This window comes from Salmo trutta, chromosome 6, assembly GCF_901001165.1.
Source record: "Salmo trutta chromosome 6, fSalTru1.1, whole genome shotgun sequence".
Taxonomy (NCBI): domain Eukaryota; kingdom Metazoa; phylum Chordata; class Actinopteri; order Salmoniformes; family Salmonidae; genus Salmo; species Salmo trutta.
In genome coordinates, this window is record NC_042962.1 from 42,526,162 (window position 1) to 42,534,990 (window position 8,829).

The 8,829-nt window shown below is 40.8% G+C and overlaps 1 non-coding gene across 1 annotated transcript; it reads right to left on the reverse strand.

Annotated features, from left to right (window-relative positions):
* Positions 1–3,798: 3,798 nt before the first annotated feature.
* Positions 3,799–3,871, reverse strand: trnaa-ugc (transfer RNA alanine (anticodon UGC)). The gene has a single exon. It is a non-coding gene; the product is annotated as a tRNA-Ala (tRNA).
* Between the last annotated feature and the right edge of the window lie 4,958 nt (positions 3,872–8,829).

Below are 8,829 nucleotides of genomic sequence, written 5' to 3' on the forward strand. Positions count from 1 at the left end.
ACTGCTGACAGAACTGCGCAGCGCATCTGTGCTGCTAATATGAATTGTGCTTTTCACTGAAAAGCTCTCAATCTCTCCAAAAACTAGTTCAGTGCACTTAGCAGACAGATTTTAGTCACAGAGATCATTTTGTCTCGTCTTGTTTTAGTTTCTTCAGTACCTATTTAGTCAGTTATAGTGTTGTCAAATGCCACTGAAAAATAGGTGTTTGACTAATATTTTTGTGGGCGAAATGAACACTGTTGTGTTGCAATGTCAGCACAATCATGTCGTTTGGCTTCTCAATGGCCAAACAAAAGACATAGGTGTCACGTCCTGACCCTAGTAAGATGTCATTTTCTATAGTAGAGTAGGTCAGGGCGTGACAGGGGGTGTTTTGTGTTTTTCTATGTTTTATATTTCTATGTTTAAGTTCTAGTTTTTCTATTTCTATGTTGGGGTTGTTTGGGTTGATCTCCAATTGGAGGCAGCTGGTCCTCGTTACCTCTGATTGGAGATCATATTTAAGTAGGGGTTTTTTCTTCCTGTTTTTGTGGGTTATTATATTTTGAGTAGAGTTTGTTTCTCTCTGCATCACGGTTTGTTGCTTTGTCAATTCAGTTATTTATGTATTGCAAAGTTTCACGGATTTAATAAAATGTGGAACTACAACCACGCTGCACTTTGGTCCCCTCCTTTCGACAGCCGTGACAATAGGTGTCTCTTTAGGAGGTTAATACTTGGACCATTAAAAACTCTGTTTCGAGGACAAAAAGAGACAAAAACCCCTTGACCCCTTGGTGTTTGCATCCGTCTCCCCTGGTGGACCCGTGTCACCTCTCATTCTTTTCTTTAACCTCCCTGAACAATAGGGAGAAAGACAGCAGATTTCCCTACTCAGCAGAAGGGTTCACTCTTTATCGACTCTGCCCAACAAAAGTTCTGCTGATATTTCAGACAAGTCATCCTTTCCCCGAACTGACATCTGAACCTGGTATTAAGAACAGAGAGAAAGCGAGAGACAGAGAGGGGAAAGCACTTTGTGCGATGGCGACACGGCCCGGGAACGTTCTTACTGCAGAGAAAAGTGAATACCAGACAAATTTTCAACCAAATTTTCAATTTCACGGTACTCTGTCAAATCCATGCTCATCTCACAAATGTGCTGAATTACCTCATGCAAGATAAAATGTGTGAAATTGGAATGATTAGGAATTCTTCCAGATTAAAGGAAGAGTTTGGCAGTGAAATTAACATGAATTCAGATAGCATTCATTCTTCATTGATCTTTGGATGATTCTGAATTGGCAGTTAGTCCAACCAAAAAGACAAAATTGCTCATTGCAGTTCAAACCTTTGAAGTATTCCTGAAAAGTGCATACAGGATTGTCCTACGGTCACACACAATATCCACTATAGTGACTTTTGAAGAGTCATGAAACTATAGAAAAAAAAGATTGGAAAACCACAGGCCTACACTGGCTTGGTGACTACAATTTTACGTGTTGATATTCAGTGTGTCAGAGCTATCCTTGATAGCAGGAAAGGGTAGAGTCAAGTGCAGGAGACTGAGGTCCGTTTGAACAGATGTTTTAATAATCACTGAATAAGTCGCCACAAGGCAGGGTGCACAGAATATCCGACAGGTGGACAGCTCCAAAATACAAAACAAACGGGGCGCAGCCCGGCAACCCTGATGCCTAAATCCAAAAATACGCGGCGTGGCAGAAGCAGCGCAAAATGCCGACTGTCACTAAGAACATGACATGAAACAATCCCGCACTAATTCCCAAACAAAAAGGACAAACTAAATACCCCCCCACTAATGATTAACAAGGAACAGGTGCGGACCTAGACAGACAAAACCAAAAGACACAGAAACGTAGATCGGTGGCAGCTAGTAGGCCGGCGACGACGACCGCCGAGCACCGCCCGACCGGGGAGGGGCGCCACCTTCTGTGGACGGTGTGACACAGTGCCCTTTCTCAGAAGCCCTTTAGGTCAGCGATTCTCAACTAGTGGGTGGCGACCCAACTTTGGTAGTTGTGGGAGGTTTTGAATGGATTGCAGGTGTCTGAGTAAAAAAAAAATATTATAGATTTTTGGTTTTGATGAAAAAATACTCCAGTCTGTACTTAAACGACTAAAACTAGGTAGAAAGTGGTTAAACGATTTAAAGAGATTGAACGGGACCTTATGTACTTACAAATTCGTAACATATTATACGAATCGGAATTTATAACATATCATACGAATTGCAGGAAAAACTTTGTTATTCATATAGAGGTGCTCTTTAAGTGTTCCTTCACATGTGAGATATGTCAGATACATTTTTTAAAAATAATTTATGATTTTAATTTTTTTGCAATTAGGTTGTTCAATGTGCACAAACACCTTTGAACTTGGCGTTACAAGGTCCTATCTGCAATCAAATCACACAAAGCTGGGTTATCAATAAAAAATAATTGTAAGTAAGGTGAGGTCATGAAAGAGGGAGACGTCAAAAAACCATTCTGAGATCTGGGACTTGTTTACTCATCCAAAGCTAAGCTTTAGCAATGTTGCTAGTTCTCCAAAGGATATGGTGCATTTGTCATTTTTAAACTATCCTTTTTATGGGTGAACATGTATTAATATATTTGATGATGCGATTAGAAAGAAGGAAGGGTGTTCTTTTATCTAATCATTAAATGTCTGTACTTCTCTATTGAAATTGAAATGATTTTAAAGGACCCTCCTGGAGAGAAAATGCATGTTTAGGTTCCACCTCCGAAGAATGACAAAGGCTAATTATACTTATTTTTGAATTGGGTGTGGGAATTTCAATGTAGAATTGATAAACATCAACAAATAGGGCACTGACAGCTGTCAGTGTATCTAGCTAGCATGCTAACCTTATCTAGCTATCTAACGTTATCTGTTGTTGCTGGTATTTTTTTCTACACCAGTATTCAAAAGATTAGCCAGCTATGGCTGTTTCTGGAGCAGGATTTATTATAAGCATTGATTTAGGGAAACCACTGGACTATCTTTGACTTTGTCAACTATTGTTATCTCCAAATTTTTGTCAGCTTCCATAAATTGTGGCCGCAAATTCGGCATAGAAATAGTTACAATAAGATGAAGCGCCTGTAATATGGATAGCTATTGAAAGATAGCTGATATGCTTTTTTCTACATTGTAATGGTCATGATGCAAACTTTGGTAGGTAGGCTGCTGGCAGGCTTCTGCTGCGGTACAACAAAGCTATGTCAGCCCGTGCTCATGGTTCTCACATGGGAAGTGAAATGATAGGCTACAATGGCTTCCCACTGGGCACAGACGTCAGTTCAATGTCTAGTTTTGATTTACATTTGGTTGAGTTGTCAAATATTCTGAATTCAACGTGAAATCAATAAAAAACGGTTTGTCATTGGATTTAGGTTAAAAGTGACATAAAAAAATGCCCTTACGTTGATGTTTTTGCAAATCCAATGAGTTTTCCACATTGATTCAACATCATCATATTTTTTTGTTTTTGGTTGAAATGACATGGAAACAACAGTGATTCAACCAAATGATGCTCAGTGGGTCTGCTCATGATCATGCACGCCACAAATGACATGTAACTATAAGTCCCTTGAACTTTCTTTCGTGGGTGCCTTTTCATTATCTGGATAGACACTTGTGGTTTCTAACGTTACACCAATCAAAACTACTACTACCTCTACTACTCCTACTGCCGCTGTTACTACATTTACATTTTAGTCATTTAGCAGACGCTCTTATCCAGAGCGACTTACAGTAGAGTGCATACATTTTATTACATTTTTAAATACTGGTCCCCTGTGGGAATCGAACCCACAACCCTGGCGTTGCAAGCGCCATGCTCTACCAACTGAGCTACAGAGTCCCGAGTCTCGTACTACTACTACTGCTACTACTACTAATGCTACTTCTACTACTGCTACTACTTCTATTACTGTTACTACTTCTACTACTGCTACTACTACTACACTACCACTTCTACTACTACATTCTGTAGGGTTGGGTCTCCTGGTCTAGACACCTGACTCTGAGTCATCCCTCTGCCCTGGCCTGCTCTCACACTGCTGGGTGGGGCACCTCACCATCTGACTGCACATAACATACATGCTAGACTCATAGAGTCATTCAGTTTCTACTGATTTACCCTGTTCAATTTATATGTCCACAAGTAGCATTTATGAAATGGCAAAAGAACATAACCTTGGTATAGATTACAGATCTAGATCAAAGTTATAGATTTTTGAGTTTGAGGAAAATAAATGTACCAAGTTCCATTGTGATGTCTCTCAGGAAGCTAAATGCGTGTGCAAGTGAGTATCATAACAATCTTTTGAACTGTGGCCTTTTAACAAGAAGTACTCTAATTTTAGACATAATTACAATTTCCAGGTACTTCCCTCACATCCATTGACATCTTCAACTGTTACTTTTAGCACAGATGTATTTTCTGTGAAATAAATCTAGAGTGTAGTGGGACATAAACCCTAACCTCTATTTTTATAATGACCCCTGGCGCTGTTAAACCCTGGCGTGTGATAGCCACACCATGCAGGGCAGGGTTATCGTCTGACAAAGTGTGTCCCATCCACATGGGTGGTGCTGAGGGGAGCTTGTATCTGAAACCTGATAGAATCCTGGCCCTGGGAGATGGTGTGTTTGTGTGTGTACGCCTGAGAGAATGATTAAGCGCGCGCGTGTGTGTGTGTGTGTGTGTGTGTGTGTGTGTGTGTGTGTGTGTGTGTGTGTGTGTGTGTGTGTGTGTGTGTGTGTGTGTGTGTGTTTGTGTGTGTGTGTGTGTGTGTGTCCACAGAACGGAATGGCCATTGCGTGCTCACAGGCTGATAACATTGTGTTGCAGCAGCTGGCAACAGGAACTTGGGGGTGAACTCATATCTGACTGGCTGCTTTGGGTGGAACAAAAGCGTTGAGTTCTGATACTCCTTTAACTCTCTTCTAAAACAGTCTACTTCTCTCTCTTGCTTCACTGTTTATTTCATCATCTCTACTTCCTTCTTTCATGTATTTATATCTCTTTTCTTGTCTTTCTCATTGCTAAACACACACTTTCTTACTCTCCACCGCTCTCTCTTTCTCTCCACTGTGACTACAGCACCAGTTCCACTCTTTCTCTTTCCTCCATTGTATGAGCCATGAGCCTATCTTTCCTCCCAGTGGTCCTTCAGCCCCACACAGTCACAGAGGAACCTCTGGATTCACTTCCGCTCAGAATGGAGGGAACAATCAATTACCCCTTTCTCCTCTCTTTTATGGCCTTGTCCCTTGTCCATTATGTGTGTGTGTGTGTGTGTGTGTGTGTGTGTGTGTGTGTGTGTGTGTGTGTGTGTGTGTGTGTGTGTGTGTGTGTGTGTGTGTGTGTGTGTGTGTGTGTGTGTGTGTGTGTGTGTGTGTGTGTGTGTGCGTGCGTGTGTGGTTATGGCTGTGTCCAACAGGGTGGAATCTATAGCCAACACTGGTTGTTTGGAAGCATGATTATTGGTGGGATCATTGGTGACTATAGAACAGGGATAAGGTGTAGCCATGCAGGCCTATTGTGATGTACAGGGAACTAGACATTTGGGACATCTGTAGTTTTGAGAGTGGTGACATTTCTCCAGGGCCATCCCTGTGTGAAGTGTTTCCGTTTTGCTGTTTTTTAATTAAGGAATGGGCATTTAACTAGTGTCAAATGCTGTGATACCACAATTATTAGACACATTAATAATATTTTGAAGAACACAGTACAATGAAGGTCAATTTCATTCAAATCAAGCAATATAACGTCACTTCACTTTGCTTAAAAATAAAAAGTTTGGACACACGTACTCATTCCAGGGTTTTTCTTTATTTCAAGGAAGACCCATAGTTACCTCTACTGCAGAGGATAAGTGCATTAGAGTTCATTAACTACACCTCAGATTGCAGCCCAAATAAATGCTTCACAGAGTTCAATTAACACATCTCAAAATCAACTGTTCAGAGGAGACTACGTGAATCAGGCCTTCATTGTCTAATTGCTGCAAAGAAACCACTACTAAAGGGCACCAATCAGAAGAGACTTTCTTGGGTCAAGAAAGATGAGCAGTGGACATTAGACTGGTGGAAATCTGTCCTTTGGTACGATGAGTCCAAATTTGAGATTTTTGGTTCCAACCGCCGTGTGTTTGTGTGACGTAGTGGAGCGTATGATCTCTGCATGTGTGGTTCCCACCTTGAAACATGGAGGAGGAGGTGTGATGGGGTGGGGGTGCTTTTCTGGTGACAATGTCTGTGATTTATTTAGAATTCCAGGCACACTTAACCAGCATGGCTACCACAGCATTCTGCAGCGGTACACCATCCCATCTGGTTTGCGCTTAGTGGGAATATAATTTGTTTTTCAACAGGACAATCACCAAAAACATACGTTCAGGCTATGTAAGGGCTATTTGACCAAGAAGGAGAGTGATGGAGTGCTGGATCAGATGACTTGGCCTCCACAATCACCTGCCCTCAACCCAATTGAGATGGTTTGGGATGAGTTGGACCACAGAGTGAAGGAAAAGCAGCCAACAAGTGCTCAGCATATGTGGGAACTCTTCAAGACTGTTGGAAAAGCATTCCTCATGAAACCTGTTGAGAGAATGCCAAGAGTGTGCAAAGCTGTCATCAAGGCAAAGGGTGGCTGCTTTGAAGAATTGAAATATATTTTGATTTGTTAAACACTTTTTTGTTTACTACATGATTCCATATGTGTTATTTTATGGTTTTGATGTCTTCACTATTGTTCTACAATGTAGAAAATACTACAAATTAAGAAAAACCCTTGAATGAGTAGGTGTGTCCAAACTTTTGACTGGTACTGTATAAGTGGCCTAATAACCAGATTAGCAATGGGTCCGGATATTTATTTTCCCTTGTATAATTTTGTCTCGTTTGTGTTTTGGGGCTGAACCTGGAAATGGAAATGTGCAGCCAAAACGGAGGTGGTAATGCCAAACAATTGAACCTTCCAACAAGTATTCTAAATATTTATTGTGTCCAGATATGTACAAAGTAGACCAGTGTGGCTGCCTGGTCCCACAGGCAAGTTGCTTGTTCACGTCAGCAATGGTGATTTTGTCTCTTTTGCCTAATTTTATGCAATTTTGTTTTCTGTGTGTCTCTCTGTTTGCACTAATTCTGATGAACACCAAGATGGCAAAAAAATATAGGGTTTTTGCTTCTTAAGTGAAAGATTTGTCTTTTTTCCTTCCATGTTGTTCAATGGTCTACAGTTTTCATAATTGGAGCAACAAATGAAAAAAATGATAGACATACATTACCAGTCAAATGTTTGGACACACCTACTCATTCAAGGGTTTTTCTTAATTTTTACTATTTTCTACATTGTAGAATAATTGTGAAGACATCAACACTATGAAATAACACATGGAATCATGTAGGAACCAAAAAAGTATTCAACAAATCAAAAAATATTTTATATTTGAGATTATTCAAAGGAGCTTCCCTTTGCCTTGATGACAGCATTGCACACTCTTGGCATTCTCTCAACCAGCTTTACCTGGAATGTTTCCAACAGTCTTGAAGGAGTTCCCACGTAGTGTTGAATTCGGAAGTTTACATACACCTTAGCCAAATACATTTAAACTCAGTTTTTCACAATTCCTGACATTTAATCCTAGTAAATCTTCCCTGTCTTAGGACAGTTAGGATCACCACTAAATTTTAAGAATGTGAAATGTCAGAATAAAAGTAGAGAGAATGATTTATTTCAGCTTTTATTTCTTTCATCACATTCCCAGTGGATCAGAAGTTTACACTCAATTAGTATTTGGTAGCATTGCCTTTAAATTGTTTAACTTGGGTCAAATGTCTTGGGTAGCCTTCCACAAGCTTCCCACAATAAGTTGGGTGAATTTTGACCCATTCCTCCTGACAGAGCTGGTGTAACTGAATCAGGTTTGTAGGCCTCCTTGCTCGCACACACTTTTTCAGTTCTGCCCACAAATTTTCTATAGGATTGAGGTCAGGGCTTTATGATGGCCACTCCAATACGTTGACTTTGTTGTCTTTAAGCCATTTTGCCACAACTTTGGAAGTATGATTGGGGTCATTATCCATTTGGAAGACCCATTTGTGACCAAGCTTTAACTTCCTGACTGATCTCTTGATGTTGCTTCAATATACGGACATCATTTTCCACCCTCATGATGCCATCTATTTTGTGAAGTGCACCAGTCCCTCCTGCAGCAAAGCACCCACACAACATGATGCTGCCACCCCATGCTTCACGGTTGGAATGGTGTTCTTAGGCTTGCAAGCCTCCCCCTTTTTCCTCCAAACATAACAATGGTCATTATGGCCAAACAGTTCTATTTTTGTTTCATCAGACCAAAGGACATTCCTCCAAAAAGTATGATCTTTGTCCCCATGTGCAGTTGCAAACCGTAGTCTGGCTTTTTTATGGCGGTTTTGGCGGTTTTGGAGCAGTGGCTTCTTCCTTGCTGAGCGGTATGTCGATATGGGACTCATTTTACTGTGGATACAGATACTTTTGTTCCTGTTTCCTCCAGCATCTTCACAAGGTCCTATGCTGTTGTTCTGGGATTGATTTGCACTTTTCGCACCAAAGTACGTTCATCTCTAGGAGACAGAACGCGTCTCCTTCCTGAGCGGTATGACGGCTGCGTGGTCCCATGTTGTTTAAACTTGCATACTATTGTTTGTACAGATAAACGTGGTACCTCAGGCATTTGTAAATTGCTCCCAAGGATGAACCAGACTTGTGGAGGTCTACAATTTATTTTCTGAGGTCTTGGCTGATTTCTTTTGATTTTCCTATAA